Source organism: Ambystoma mexicanum, chromosome 7q (genome assembly GCF_040938575.1).
Source record: "Ambystoma mexicanum isolate Mex_15411 chromosome 7q, UKY_AmexF1_1, whole genome shotgun sequence".
NCBI classification, from domain to species: domain Eukaryota; kingdom Metazoa; phylum Chordata; class Amphibia; order Caudata; family Ambystomatidae; genus Ambystoma; species Ambystoma mexicanum.
In genome coordinates this window covers 221,053,403-221,070,370 of record NC_090941.1, presented here as the reverse complement: position 1 = coordinate 221,070,370, position 16,968 = coordinate 221,053,403, and positions in this window count along the sequence as shown.

The window sequence follows — 16,968 nt, the reverse complement described above, 5'->3', positions numbered from 1 at the left end:
TGTCTAACTCGAAGAGTAAGATGTCTGCAGGTGAAAGAATATGGGGTTAATGACCTGGGATTGTCGGGTGTCTCTCTCTCTCCCCCTCTCACTTTTCCGTGGAGCCCCAAGGTCAACGTGCTCACCTTAGATAGGTGAATGCTGGACTCTCCATCTGCGTCTGGTGCAGGGTGCCGTTACCAGTTCCTTCACTGGGTTGAAACGTAGGCCTCTTGACTTCAGAGGATTGCTAACCGTCGTTAACTGCACGAACGGTGAGTTTCCGGGCACCTTTAATGTCCTTACAGTCTTTAGGTGCGTGGGCATGTTAGTATGGAATAGGGCTCTGTATAACGTTCTTTTCAAATGGTGCCTTTTGTCTTGCAGGGCTCTTGAGGCGGAAGATGGTGGTTTGAAGAGAGCCGGAGTTCGAGCCAGCGTATAGGAATGAAGCGCTTGGGAGTGCGTAAGTAAGTGCCTGTTGCCTGCTTTCGAAATGCACTCCAACTGTCTCTTTTCTTTTGCAGGTATGAGTTTGGATGCTGAAGAGACTCTGGAAAATGCCGGGGTATTTGCAGGCGCCTAATTGTGGAGGGCGCGATGGCGCGTGAGTAAATAGCCTGCCTAATGTCTCTCCTTTTCTCTTTCAGGTGCAGGAATGCAGCGTTGATCAAAACCGGAATTCGAGGGGTGCCGGTAAGTAAATTCCCCACAGGAATAATTATGCTTTTGTCTTCACAGGCTTTTATAATGGCAGAGGAGCAGCGCGAAGAGTTGGTAACTGCCGATGGATCAGGTGAGGAAAGCGCTGCGAGTGAAGGTTGCTGTGCTAACCTGTTGTTTCTTTGTCTTTGCAGGTGCTTCTGAAAGCTGGATACAAGAAAGGTAAGCTTTTGTTCTCACAGGTTCAGGATCGGAAGAATGAATACTGGAACCGACACGGTGAGCGTTCTGCTGCAGATGCAGAATAACGCGAAGCACGTTGCATCAATCGGGTGTGGTTTAAATAGCCTTGGAGTGATGAGGCGTCTTCCTCCACTGCCTCGCCCAGGAAAGAAAAGAGTTCCTGTTCTAGAAGAGTTCCAGTGTTGTATCCAGGGAGTGGAGCCTGCCCCACCCAGGTAAGAAACTAGTCCCGGCTCGTAGAGGATTCCCATATGGCTGGTAAGTAAGCAGCATGGTCTGCTGCAGGTAAGTCCACCCAAGCATCTTTATACATGTTATGAGCCCGATGCTTCCAGTGCCGGGACCAGTGATTTTGATGAGCCTGGTGCCACCGGCGCCAGGACAAGATCCAAAAGGTCCCAATGGGGACCGGGTGGTGCCTAGGATGAAGGTTAGAGGCCTGCTTCCAAGGACGTTGGGCTGGTCCTAGCCCCTTGGAAGCAGTGATCATGACACTCTTTTATCACTTGCGAGGTAGCTGGTGGGATTGGGTGTCCCATTGAAGGAGGCTGTGTGGTTACAGTATTGGTTGAAAAAGATGAGGTGGAGGAAGACAGCCTACTACTTCCTAAGAAATGAACAACCTTTCTGAGAGCATTGCAGTGGTTGAATTGTGTGTGGCAGAGCATGGATGTGGTTCCGTAGGAGTACTATCCCAGTAGACCGCGACTGAGCACTCAGTGCATTTCACTTTGGTAGTTCTAGCCTTGTACATTCACAACAGTGGTAAAGAACTGTCACACCCATGATTCTTTCTGGGTGCTAGAGGTAGGCAATTCCTGTACCTCATCTTCTTGGTACTCGTCACTGTCTTTGGAAGTGCTGTGCTTTTTTGTTGTGTAGGTGCTCCAGCTGGTGGCGTTGGTGCTGATGTAATCTTTGATGTCCTGGGTGATAGTCTTAGCAGTGCACGGTGGTGGCGCGAGTTATGGTTGCTTAGCTTACCATAACTGGTGAATTTCTGAGGTTTTTCGGTTTTATTTGTAACCATAACGTCCCTTTAACAAAGTGTTTTCATTGAATTGCATAGGTTCTTATGAGTGCAACGTAACCATAACGTCCATTTAACAAAGTTGTTGTCAGTGAATTAGTTATGGTTAAGTTGCTGTTTCCATAGGAAGAGCACTTTTTGGGAAGCTTATAACTCCGCCCCCCCCGGAAGAATCCTCACCAATCTTTGCATAAAAAGTATATGGGCCACTTGCAAAGTTTGGTGATGTTTGGTGCAGGGGGGGAATCATTATAGATGGGTCCCAAACCGTCTTTTTTCCCATAGAGTGAATGGGGGAAAAACTTTGCGCACGTCTACAGGCCAAACCGCTGAACGGATTTTCTCCAAATTTGCGGCAGGGGCAGGGGCTTGGCCCCAAAAGCGTGCTTTTGTAAATTTGGTGACAATCCATCCAGTAGTTTGCTTTAAAACGACCAAAAAGTATGTCTAAAAAAATGTTGATATCTATGTCCGCTCTGCGGTCACACTTCCCTGTTCGCTCCGCGGACAAGATACCGATTGGCTAAGGGGCTGGCGTCATGACCGTGGACACATGAGATCTCAGCCGATTGGCTGCAGTGAGCCGTGATGTGCGTCAGATGGTTTGGATGCGGGGCAAGGGCGCGGTGTTTGGCGCCGCAGCAGATCCTCGGCCGCTTCCTGGTTGGTGGCCACGCCCCCCCTGGGCTCACACTCCACATCACGGCCCCGCAGCGGTGAAGCCCGCGGCGGGGCAAGGGCGCGGTGTTTGGCGCCGCAGCAGATCCTCGGCCGCTTCCTGGTTGGTGGCCACGCCCCCCCTGGGCTCACACTCCACATCACGGCCCCGCAGCGGTGAAGCCCGCGGCGGGGCAAGGGCGCGGTGTTTGGCGCCGCAGCAGATCCTCGGCCGCTTCCTGGTTGGTGGCCACGCCCCCCCTGGGCTCACATTCCACATCACGGCCCCGCAGCGGTGAAGCCCGCGGCGGGGCAAGGGCGCGGTGTTTGGCGCCGCAGCAGATCCTCGGCCGCTTCCTGGTTGGTGGCCACGCCCCCCCTGGGCTCACATTCCACATCACGGCCCCGCAGCGGTGAAGCCCGCGGCGGGGCAAGGGCGCGGTGTTTGGCGCCGCAGCAGATTCTCGGCCGCTTCCTGGTTGGTGGCCACGCCCCCCCTGGGCTCACATTCCACATCACGGCCCCGCAGCGGTGAAGCCCGCGGCGGGGCAAGGGCGCGGTGTTTGGCGCCGCAGCAGATCCTCGGCCGCTTCCTGGTTGGTGGCCACGCCCCCCCTGGGCTCACATTCCACATCACGGCCCCGCAGCGGTGAAGCCCGCGGCGGGGCAAGGGCGCGGTGTTTGGCGCCGCAGCAGATCCTCGGCCGCTTCCTGGTTGGTGGCCACGCCCCCCCTGGGCTCACATTCCACATCACGGCCCCGCAGCGGTGAAGCCCGCGGCGGGGCAAGGGCGCGGTGTTTGGCGCCGCAGCAGATCCTCGGCCGCTTCCTGGTTGGTGGCCACGCCCCCCCTGGGCTCACATTCCACATCACGGCCCCGCAGCGGTGAAGCCCGCGGCGGGGCAAGGGCGCGGTGTTTGGCGCCGCAGGTGTTCGGCGCGGCAGCGGGAGGCCTGTCCAGGGTTCGCCAGCGAGAGCGGAGGAGAAGCAGGAAAAGGGAAGTAAGTGCAGGCGAGTGTACGTCGGAGTGCACGTCGGAGGGGCTGTTTGCCCAGGCCTGTCTGCTCGTGCAGGCTCTGTTGAGTCTGCTAAGCTTGCTGATCCTAAAATGTCCCTACTAAAGAGCCTGAGAGCTATGAAGACCCACGGCCCACCAAGGAAAACTCCCCAGACATTTCCAGTTCTCTCACCCTTCCATCTGCCTCCACCATGTCCCAAGGTGTGCGACGAGCATGCCCTCCAAGAGAGTGGGCACAATCCCAAGCACAAGGTACGGGTTATAAAGAGGACACGTCCCGGTGTTAAAAAGGGTGTGTCGGCTGAAAACCTGGTCACGACCGCCCAGAACACTGGGGGTGAGTACTGTACTTGTTCCCCCCCGCCCCCCAAAGTGTGGACAGAAGGGGACTGTGGGGCTCTACTGTCACGGGGGAGCAGTATGGTCATCGAACATGGGACCAGGGAAGGATTACTACCCTTCAATGGGGTTAATTTGCATGAGGATCAACGCAATGGGGAGGACCGAACTGAAAAGTCTCAGGTGGCCCAGGCCTTCATAGTGCCCAACGGAAGGCTCTGCTCACCCTCTGCTGAAGAAATTTGTCCTCTTGCCCTGACCCCGAGCCTTAGCCCCCCTAAGGGGCTCCCCATCCAAAGAATCCTCTGCCCTGAGACGGAGATGCTGGTGCATCATGAGGGGGGTTCTGTAGGTCTGGGTGAATTTGTTAGCAGCCCGCCCCTAGCGAGCTTTACCCCGGAAAATCATATCACAGTTCTCACCTCGCCATCCACCCCTACAAATGGTGTCGGGCCGGGAAAGTCCCCATCTAGCTCAGCTATGGTCAGCTCGAGTACCGAGGGCAGCCTATCCGTTGTTGTCCCCGAATGCAATCTTTCCTTGTGCAATAGAAGCCTCGGAAATATGCAGATTCCTACAGCGAGTCCATTGGCCAGCCCTCCCCTTTCCTCATCTACATCAAGGGCGTCCAAGCACCAAATAATCCACTTGGATGCAGGGTTGGCCTTTAACCCCCCTTTAGAGGCTGATTTGTCACTTGGGGGGTGTAAGTGCAAGCAAGTTCTGGCTGAGCTGGTTGTCATCAGAAACATGCTCGCAGCCCTTATAGCTACTCAGGCAAAGGAACAGAGGGAACAGAGGGAGGAGGAGTCCATCTATACCCAGGCTGCGTGTAAGGTTCTAATCGACATACCTTTGGCACTCCCCAAGAACCAAGCCCCATTGAGTCCGGAGCCTATGGCCCCAATTTCGTCCAGTTCCAGCCTGATGACGGGGAATGCACAAGCGGCCCCTAGAAAAGGTCCCAGTGTGGGGGGCAATAAGAACAGCCAGCACATTGGGGGGGTGGATTATGGGCATAGCCAAGCTGGTTTCTATCACCCTAAAATCGTGGGAAAGAGCCATAGTGGCTCATGGTTTAGAGGCGGCCCACCTCAACCCCCTTACCAAGGTCGGAATGGACAAACATGTGTGTATCTCCATGGGGTACCAAAAATGGAAAGGAACCTGCAGGAGTCCAGGGAAGCTCTTGCCAACAAAAGCATTCACTGGCTAAGGTCTGTGAGAGGTTGTTCTTCTGTGACCAGGGAATCCTTGGCGGGATGTCGCAGATTGGCCAGTTCTGTCCAGAATTCTGGGGACATTGTGGAATTGATCTTTTGGGACCGGAGAGTGGCGAATGGGGTCTTGGGCCTATGGGGAGGGGCGGGAGGGACACCGAGGAGTGTAATTTATATCAGCCCACTACTACATTTACGCCCTGAGCACCCCCTGAGGCGGACCCAGGGGACTTACCCTTTGTCCGGGGCTAACCTCACTCCCCTGGGCCGCAATCGGTCAGACACTTCTGGGGCTGGGCCCAGTCAAGGGGTGTTATATTGAGGGCGATGGGATCCTTGGGTTCATACCTCTCCTCTCCCTTAAATTACTCTTTGATGCACTACTTTTCGATAAGGTTTACTAATTGTATTTGCTTTTGTATGTTGTGTTGCTTTGTGTTTGATGGATTTATATTTAATCCGAATAAACTTGTTGACTGACTGTTACAGATATGTGGTATTCATTTATCTGTGTGGTTGTTATACACGCTTGGGCAGTTAGATACCTGTTGGCATATTCTAACTGTTTATAGTGTTTTACTTGAATTTTTGTTAATGTTGAACTACACATTAGTTATTAAATTTTGGCTTTAAGAAGATTAAATACGTGTTTGTAAGATTTGCCGGCAATCTCTGCTTTAGAGTAATGGTACTATCATTACATTCAAACCATCCACATATATTTTTAATATATGCAGTGTAGTGACCTGCATTGGTTGTGGCCCCTGCGTGGTAGATTATACCTATTGTTGTAAAGGTTTTCTTACCAAGTGACACTTGACTGTGTGTGAATCCAGTCAGCTTGCAATTATTTTTGGCACCATCTGCATTGTAACGTAGAAGCATTAGTATTATGTAGTTACTATGTGTTTGTATCAGTAAGGTGGAGCGATTATCTGAATTGCGGATAGTATATAATCCGCCATGGTTTGCATTTTGTAGAAGTTGCTGAAATGGAATGGATTCACAATTAGGTATGGATAGATACAAACATCTCTGATTTGGGATTTGTTCCTCTGTCACATTGTTACAGAGAGTGCATGTATGTTTCCACATGTATGTTTTTGTTTTCCAGTACTTGTAGTAAGTACATTAGAAATTCTTGTGGATCTTCTTGTGAGTTTATAGTGAATCTCACCATTCCAGCACAGTAGTCCAATTCTTGTCTTATTCCGTGAACAGTGTACGTGTTGTCAGGATTGTTTGTTGCGTTTCTATGAAGGACTAACATTTGCAAACACAATTGGTCTGTACAGTGTATGTAAATGTTGTTAACAATTGGTGGCAATTGAAATAGAATATTCATTGCTACATTTGCGTAGCAACTTACACCAGTTTCATTTGAAAATTTGAATGGACCAGCTAGTTCTGTCTCTGAGTTTTATTTTTGGAGTTTCTGTTCCTTCTTTGAAGACGTATCTTATTTACTTTCCCTAATAGGTTCTTATTTGCTTGTGGTAATTGATGAAGTTTTAGCTCCTTTGTTTTCTTTGAAGGATGTGCCGTCAGATTCTGTTGTATTTCTGTTTGAATTTGTTTTCTTTTACTACGTTTTCCTTTTTCTGGAACAGGATATGATTTCAGATGGGGGTGTACAGTGAATGCAGCCTATTGTACTCTAAAATGCAAGGAATATCAGCGTTCACTTTACTTGCATCAAAGTTGATTAGAAGACGTCAAGTGTACGTAAGCGTGATAGTGCTACGTGGCTCATGCCTTCTTTAAAGACTGCGTTTCCTATATCTATCAATGCTTTGACTAGGGTAAGACCTTGGGATTTATGAATGGTGACTGCATATGCAAGAGTTAGAGGAAATTGTTCTCTACGTACATACATGTCTTTGAAGAGAAGGAATCGAGGTGTTGAGCGCCCTATCCTTTTCACTTCTGAAAGTTTGTCAAAGCGAATATTGACAAACTGAATCTTGTTGTCACGTGGGTATGTTTGAAAGACAACAACTGTACCCAGTGCCCATTAACTAGCCCTTGCTCCACGTCAAGGTTACGTTTAAGCATTACTCTACAATTTAAAGATAGTTTTATTATTTTTTCCAACACAGCTGTGTTGGAGATTGAATTTTCTAAGGTATTTAGTCTTGTTGTGGCTTGCTGACACATGGGTAGTGTCATACCATGTATGTCCAGTTTGTCTGTGGTGCAAATTTCCATTATTGATTGCATTTCTTTTTTTTTACATTGTTTCATTGAATTTAAAACAGCTTGAAAGAGTTGGCATTAAGGCCATACAATTGACATTTTTGTGTGCTAATTGTTCCATAAAATCAGTAGCACATGCATTATCGCCATAACATGCATGAATGTGCTGGTTTTTCAATATTGCTTGTGCTTCTTGAGATAGTGCACCAACTCTAATACTTTTTAAAATGTTGGTGTAAGTGAGATCTGCAGATTGACACATGTTTTCTATTAATTCTATGTATTGGAAATGTTTCCAAAGGTTGACATTTCCTATGCTGCCAACAGTTTTACGGCATAGTTTGTGTCCTAAGGTTTTAAAAATAGGTTCACCTTTCACTGGTGTCAATTGTAGAAGATCTCTGAAAAAGATAATGGCCCTCATTACGACCCTGGCGGAAAGCGACTGACCGGACCGCCACAGCGTAAATAGCGTTTCCGCCATTGCACGATGGAGCAAAGTGCGGCCCATTCCGACCCATCGGGCACGAGCACCACGCCATGGCGGAAGTGCAAAGTCCGCGATGGCGGAAATGACCCCAAAACGGCCCACACCGCCGCCGTACGGCGCCCTAGGTGCAATACCGCCACCCATCATAGCGGACACCGCAGTGAGCGCCAACCGGAAAGTACGGCGACCGTAAATATACGGAAACGGAAGTAAAAACATGGGCCCGGAACGGGAAACAACACCCCGTACACCTATAAAACCACAAAATACACACAACCACTAAAAACACCACACTGAGACACATCCCAACCCGTCATCCACCCTAGTGAAACCAAGAAAAATGGGAAAAGTAGCGAAGAAAGCGTGCGACCGCAAGCGGCAGGTCCACTTCTCCCGTGAGGAACTCACCGTGCTAACAGAGACCCTCCAGGAGAATGCCGCCGCCGTCTTCTCCACGCAAATGACCAGGACGGCACTTGCGAACAAGAAGGCCATATGGGCCCTGGTGGCACAGCGGGTAAGTGCGGTGGGGACCGCACCCCGCAACCCACAGCAATGCAGGAAGCGGTGGGACGACCTGCGGATACGCGTCCGTAGCATACTTTCTGCCAACCGCAACATTGCCACAGCCACCGGGGGAGGGTCGGAATCACCCATCAAGCTGACCCCCTGGGAAGAAATCTGTGCCTCCACCATTGGAATGGAGAGCATAGAGGGAGTCGGAGGGATGGAGAAAGGAGTGCAGACATCCGGAGAATCTGGTAGGTGGCCCAAATAAAACAATGCCAAAACCACAATGTGCAATCATGTGAAGTACCACGTGCCCACATAGTGCAACAGAAACACATGGCCAGGAGAACGTCCACACACATTGGCCTGATAGCGCACTTTAAAACCACAATAAATACATAAATAATTAAAAACCCAAAAAACACCCACTACACGTGCAGCAGGCACACCCTAACTGCAGGCTGCCAAACAACTGCACCCTCACTCCACACACAAATGAAAGCACCTCCAAGGCCCCGACCCAAATCACCCTCAGGTACCACCCCAATGCATGTGATACATTGCCATTCCAATTCCCACAGACCCATTAATAACGCTCGCCCTCCTTTACTCCACCACAGGGTCCGATCCAAACGACGAGCTCCAGGACACCCCTACCAGCACACCTGCAAAGAGGGCCAAGACCGACGGCCAAAGACCCTCCACCTCAGCTGCACGCATCAAGACACGGCAGCAGCACATATCAAGTGGCAGCACACAGGAGGGAACATCAACAGGCACCCCAGCAGCCAGCATGCCCACAACAGCACCACCACAGGTCCCCCCAATGGATGCCACAGAAGGTACTGCCTCTGGTGGCAGCAGCACCATAGGTGACACCCCATTAATGGCAGCATGCTCCGACACAGAAGACGGGGATGTCGAAGTCAGATCCATCCATGACCTGTCCCAATCCCCCTGTCTGTTCCATCCCGTACACCATGAGGATACCACGCAGGGGCACCCACAAGACGACGACTGGCCATCCCCCACAAGCCCTGTGGCAGGGCAACATGAGGCGAACAGCCCCTCTGTGACACCACCGCAAATGGCCATGGCCCAGCAGAGGCAACAGTCCCTCGACCAGTTAATCGTGCAACAGCAGCAACTGGCCACGCTCCTCAAGGACCATGCCGATGGATGTGGGGGCACTAAGGCAGACATAGAAACATCAACTGAGACACTTAGGGCACAAATCGAGAGTAGCACCGAGAGCCTGAGAGTCCAAATGGAGAGTAGCACCGAGAGCCTGAGAGTCCAAATGGAGAGAAGCACCGAGAGCCTCAGGGGGGAACTGCATGCGACGTCCAAAGACGTATGTGCCGAACTTGCCGCAGTGCGCCGTGTGCTCACTGAGCTCTCACAAACCCTTAGGGACATGCATGGACGTGAGCAGGCAGAGACATCATCCGTTGCAAGTTCCGTCCAGGGCAGCCCCCAATGTAGATCTGGGAGGAACCTGCGCTCCACAGGCAGGGGTGCCCCTGCTACCCGCAGAGGGGGCTTGCAATAGCGACTGCCCACTGACAATGAGCATCTTTGGACACTGGTGTTCGGGGGGGAGGTAGGAGGGTGGAGGGGGTGTGTTGGGCTCACTTGGGTGGCGGGTCGATAGGGTGTTCAACATGATATCACATATGCCATAAACAATGCACGATCAAACAATGAGATGTGTGGACAATGATCTTTGTGTACTAGGCCATCATAGGCGTACAGTCCTTTTTGTGCATGTACCAGACACACACAGTGCCACGAGTCCCGTGTCCATGTATCAGCCACCAGGCGTGAGTGCTAGAAGCATGCATCTATGAGATGCTGACGAATTTCACGGCCCTCCTGTGCCTCGCAGACTCCTTGAGGTGCTGCCACATCCCCACCCTCATCATGACCATCTTCAGGTGCTTGCAGTTCTGCGTCAGGGGGCATGGTTGTAGTCCTCCTCATGCTGGTCCCGTGGGTTCCGGACTGGTGTGAGGAGCCATCTCTTCAGTGGATATCCGGCATCACCTGTTTGTGGACGATAAACGAATTATGTGGAATGCCATTGCTACGTACGCACCCCACCCCCCTTCCAGCCAGGTCATTGCCGCATCACATACCCCACATCATCATGCATGAAATGAGACTCACCGAGTAGCCAGGATCTGTTCCCTGCGTGTCGCTCCATGTAGCGTGGTATTGTAGAGTTCCTCAAGACCATAGAATCATGGGTTGATCCAGGGAATCGGGCACAACAATGTGTAATGATCCTGTTGGAGTCACACACCATTTGTACATTCAGAGAATGAAATTGTTTACGGTTGCGGTACTGGGCCTCCATGGCATGTGGGACGACCAATTCCACATGGGTGCAGTCGATGGCACCAATGCAACCCGGTATGCCGGCAAGTGCATGGAATCCCACTTTTGTGTTGGTAATTTCCTGCTCCGAGCGTGGTAGAGAGATGTAGTCGTCTGCGTGCTGCAGGAGGGCATCGAGCACTTGCAATAGTGTCCGTGAGAACAGTGGCTGAGAAATGCCATGCAACTGTCCGACTGTGTGCTGGTAGGTGCCTGTGGCCAGGAAGTGGAGTACAGACACCACCTTCAGTAGGGGTGGGATGGCGGTTGGGCTATCTATCATGCTGACAAGGTCAGCCTGTGTCATGTCCACAATGGCGGCTATGGTGTCCGGTCCAAACGGTAGAGGGTGTGGATCTGCTCAGCAGTGAGGTTGAACGGATGTGCTCGGAGGCGTGGGATTGCGGGCTGCCTGCGTGGTGGTAGTGGCTGTGCTGGCAGCCCTTGCTGGCCCTGCCTTGCCCTCCTCCTCCTCCTGCGTCTCCTCCGTGCGGCCGGTTGTAGTTGGTGTTCGTCTTCTTCTTGGAGTTGGAGTACTTGCAGTGCTATCAGGTCCCCCAGGGCCAACATCGCGAGTCCTGCCGGTAGCATTTCGGAATGGTTGTGGGAGGAGACTGGGCGTGCAATTTATGTGTTTTCAGGCTGTATGGCCTCCACCTGTGGTGATTCATTCCACCTGTGCAAGCTGCTCTCCCCTTTGGGCGAGCACGTCCCGCACACAACGCTGCAATTCGAGGAATGGCATCTTGCTATTACAATCATGTATTAGTACCCGATGGCCGTGTAACATTGGTTGATATGTTCATTCGGCTATGGTCCCATTGTTTCACATGCATTCTTTGCAGTCGCGAACAGACTTGTGAAGGGTCAGTGGAACGTAGTACTCGAGTAACGGTGGGCCCTCATGCATCACTGTACCGAGTTGCACCGACGGGCGGGGCGTCCCATTTGTGGGTGAAGGCAGTTGCCATTTTCACACACAGCCGCACTAGATGGTTTAATTTGTGATTTCAAGCGGCCACAGATGCCTTTTCGACGTGATGTTGCAAATGAGGAATTCGAAGGGCGGCGCTTTCGGTCTTCAGCTAGCGGCGAGGAGATGCCCACAGGTCTGACTGCAAATATAACGTTCTATTGTTCAGTGTCCTTGGGACAGGGGCCATGGCGAGGATGCAATGATTGATATGAATAGTTTGGGATGCGCAATAGCGATGTGGACGATGAGGCCGGACGTTCCCAAATACATGTTACTTCACAACACTGGAATTACGGGCTGGGGCACAGTGGATTTTGCAGGCTGCATAACGCACAGACTCAATGGAATTCTCACATGTTATGTGAGTATGGTAACAGGCGTTCTCATTACGGGATGAGGGAATGATGAATGGATGCATGGGCAGATGATTTGATACGGTGTTTGCCATGTACAGGGCTTCTTAGAATCTGTCCGCCTCCCCTGCGCTATGTGATGCAGGGCTGCCATAGTGGGACCATCGTCTATCTGGCCTTGTTGAGCCCTCCCTGTCTCGACGCGCCTTCAGACACTTGTGTCCATGCACGTTACCAATCCCATCTGATGGATTCTGTTTTCACAGACGCATGCACAGGTACACTCGTTTGTGATGGTGTTTTCACCTCGATATGGATAGTTATGAGTCGCAAGTGGTTTTGGGGTGGTGATGATCCTTTGGAGTGGGCTTGCATGCATATGGCTGTGGATTTAGTGTGATCATTGAGGTGAGTTGTTCGGATGTAGTTCTGATGGCCATTCTATTCTTTTTCTTTTCTTTTGGTTGACAGGTATCTCCTCCCCTTTTGCCACTGCCATCTGTATGCCACTCCTGCAGATGGCTTTTACTCCCGACACCTGCTGCTTCGTGTTAATCAGTGGAGCAGCATTACGATCTTATGGGACGATCGCCAATGGGCCACATGCCCTTACGCAGTACTAGTGGCTCGGAGCAACATTTCGGCCTTTCAGCTGGACTAGTGCCTCCCTATTGGGACGGCCCTGCGGTTCTAGGCGCTCCCATGTTGCCTTTTCGTACGGAATGTAGCCCCTGTGTACCATGAGGGAACAGGGCGTCACACAGGAAGTAGCTGGTCATTTCTTGCGGATGCAGCCCACAATGGTGAAATGTGTTTTGGAGTTCATGGCCTAATGGCTGTATGGGCTTGGTGAATCTGTTGTGCATTAAATTTCTATTCTGATATGGGCCGTGTAGCGTTCTTCTTTGCAAGTGATGTGGCATATTCCTATTTGGGGAGCGATGTATTGTGAGGAGATCTGCATTGGGTCCCAGCTTCGGAGTATAGTTGCGTGGTACTGTGCTGGGCGCGTTTGCCTACGAAGCCCAGTGAGGTCAGGGGTGAGGGCTGCCAATATGACTGTTTGGATGATGTCATGCTCAGGGGCGGGGGATTAGGTTTTGTGTAACAGATGCCGGTCAGCCAGGTGGATTGGTGGAATGATGTGATTATCGGAATTATGCTGCCTGTGTTTGCGTGCGTTTCTTGGTGGGAGACTGAGGTCATGTCCATTGGTATAGCTTCTGTATTCGTGCCATCTGTGCCCTGCAGCTCCCATTGGCCCCTCTTGTGATTCTTTTGTTCGTTGGCATGCATGGGTGACTTGTACATTTCACTGGTTGCATTGTGACTTCGTTGCACCTACGGGGAGTTGTACTATGTGGCCAGGGAGCGGTGTACAGGCACTCAGTGGGCCCGTTTACGGTTGATTCGCGATGCCGTACTTCTCACCATGGCGGAATGGTACTTTCCGCCGTGCTTGATGGCGTTAGGTACATGTCCGCTAGGGTCGGAATTCGCGTACCCTTGCGCCATGGTGCTAATTACGGTTTGGCATGGCGCGCGCGCGCGCGTACTTGGTGCAGTTAGCGTTGGCGTTCACTACGGTGTCGCTAATGGCATCGTACTTTACGGTGACGGGTCATAGTCGCACCGAGCGCTATTCGATGGCGGTATTGCATTTCCGCCATCGTTTTTCGCTTTCCGCCAGGGTCGTAATGAGGGCCAATGTGTTTCCCTGCAAAGAGTTCTTTGTAGTTTGTTTTAAGTAGTACTTGCAATCTGAGGTGAATCAAAGCCAACATTAGGTTGGAGACCATGCTCACTTCATCTATTAGTAGCATTTTCATTTGTTTTAATACTCTGCGTAGTTCCATTGCAGCTTCTGCAGAAAGTTTGTAATAGTCTAATTTGTTTTGGTGTCCTACTGGAAGGAGTAGTAATCGGTGTAAAGTGACACCGCCTATGTTGTAGGCAGCTAAACCTGTGGGGGAAGTCACAACAGCTGACAGTTTGTTGTTTGTCAATTGTTGAAGGAACTTGCTGATGATTTTGATTAAGAATGTTTTTCCTGACCCAGCTTCACCACTGACATACAGCAGTATAGGTTTGTAATTTTGGCAAGTACATTTTTTATTTTCGTGTTGTACACCATGTACAATTTCTTTTGTTACTTCTTCAAAAATGGAGCGCTGATCTTTGTTAAGTTTTGATTGTAGTACAGTTAAGTCTTCTATATCCTCTTCATAGTGACACATGGAGTTTTCCACTACTGTCATTGCTAATTGTGCCTCATTTGCTATTAATGGCTGTCCTAGTGGTTCTGGACCTCATGTTACAGAAGGTTGACTACTGTCGGAAGTGTCCTTATCTAGTTGGGATTGAAGTTCTTCTTTGTGTTGCTGTTCATTGTGCAACATTGTTTTGTACTGCGTAAAGTTCACATCAGTGATAGTGCTTTCATTTGCTTTGAAAGCATCTTCATAGCAGTCAGAGTTATCTAGTATATCTTCCTCTTTTCTCCATGGTTTAAAAAGTTGTAGCAGGGACATGTAATATATTTCTTTCTGTTGAGGAGTTTTTAATGACCATTTGACATGATTAATTAAGCTTTGTTTAGTAAGTTTCACTAAGCTGCCTTCACAATCTGTCAGTCTATATCTACCTTTGCTTTCATTGGGTTTTATATTATTTTTGTATGCAAAGTTTTGAGCTATGTGGTAAAGACACATGGTTTCTAAAGTGGTACTCCTGTTTCGGGTAGTATGTGTCCGGTAAATAGTTTTTTAAAATGTCTTGGATGTTGGGATCATTTTTGGCAATTGTTTCTATGTCCTCATATGATTTCAGAACTCTTTTTCTAGATTTAGCAGGACCAAGACTTAGCCATACTATGTTTTCTGATTTTCCATACAAAGCAGTACCGGGTAAACGATCTGCAGCTTCATAGGCACCACATTCTCTATGAGAGAGCATTTTTATGCCTAGGCTGTTCAATTTCTGAGATAGTGTTTTGTCTGATGATAGGTCATTCCAGAGGTCGTGAAGCTCTGTTTTTTCTGCTTTTGTTAAGTAGGCTGTAACATATCGTGCAACTGCAGTGGAATTGTCTGCAATGTACTGCACATCAGTGGCGTCACTGTCCTGAACAGATTTTGGTGCACCTTTGATCCATAAAAGCATGTGAATATGTGGTGCTCCTCTGGCTTGGTATTCTTTTCTCCAAAAGAGGTGTTGCACTTCTACGAGGGGAGGAACAGTTTTATTACAAAGAAAGTGTAGCATAGCAATGAAACGATGATGGAAATATCATGACACATTAACAGGATCTCGATAGCACAGTTCTCCAGGTGTTAGTATATCTATGTTGGTTTTGTTGTTGTTTGATATGCATAGGAAATCATGTAAATCTTCCCAGGCATACTCTACACAACTTAATGTAACAAACCAAGTGGGTGGCCCAAGGTTTCTGATCATACAACATACATCTCCATGCGTCGTACCACGCATGTTTGCAAACAGATTTGTTATACTTGATGGGAAAACCTCATCTTTTTCTTGCACTTTTTGTATTAATTGCGTAGCTGACATATTTTGAAAGTGAGTTCCAGATTTTAATATGTGTGCAACTCCGTAACATACGGTTTCTAGTTCAGTTTCAAAGAGTAGGTGGAATATGTATTCCACAATTTTGTCTAAATCTGGGATCTTGACAATACATACATAATGAGTGGTATTTTAACTCCGTAATATCAGTGGGTCTATCATCGTATCTTCTGCCTTTGCCAGTAGGAAATAGCAGTGGAAAAGCATGTGCTTCTATACTTTTTTCCCATATGCTCATTGGTGACCCTTTGGTTTGTCTCATTTGGTAAGTTTCTAGTGCATCATCTATGCTCTTATTAGAGTTCAATGGATGAATTGTGTAATGGTCCAAAAGAGTGGTTACTGCAGCAGGATCCAGAAGTTCAAATTGACCAGTTTCTGATGACTCTTGAATTATTTCAGTTGTTTCCCTTAAGATTTCTTCAATATTTATTTCTTTGTAGTATTCGTTATTGTCTTTCAGATATTGCAAGGCTTGTCTAACTTTATGTAAGTCCACCAGTTGTTGGCAAATTTTTTTGTCTCTTATTGGTACACCATTTACTAAGACAATTAAACAATGCTCTATTGTACGTTGCCCTCCTAGAGTGTGCACATTTTCTGTCAGATCTAATGGCAAATAAACTACTTTGCCACAAATGCCTTTCACCAATTCAGAGGGAGGTAATTTTGCTGTTTTTGGTTGAAGGCGTATTATTGGTTGAAATGGGGAACTGTTGGAATTATGATGCTCTCATGCAAATTGAGTTGTTGCAGGGGTTTTGGTAGTGGGAATAATTCCAAATTATTTGTGATAGCACATGAAGGAGTTTGGTTGTTGTCCAGTTTTGTAGTGCAGTAACTGCAACATATTAGGGGTTCACTTATTTGGTATTTCTTTTCTGCTATAAGGTAGAGAGCTAATTAAAACCATTTGGAATCTTCATTGTCTTCTATTTTGTATGTTCCGTCTATAGTTTTTGTGTTTCTTTTGTAAATCGTTCTGCGGCAACACACACACACATGGTTTGGTACTTCAGCCGATGTACTTTTAAATTTTAGTATTTCTTTTTTGAATGTGTGTAATGGAAGGTTGCTATGTGCAGAATTGTTGCTAGTCTGTTCTAAAACTATTGAATTTTGTAAGTGGCTTTCACTTCGAAAATATTTTCTCTGGATACGGTCGACTTCTTCTTGTAGGTATTTGGGTGTACCATGCAGAAGAGTGTTATTTAAATTGGCTAATTATAAAGCTGGCTTTTAGCATAGTACAGTTTATACACTAGATTTCTTACATTTGAATGATGTATTGATATTCTTTTGATATCATGGAAGGTGCTTTTGCAAATAG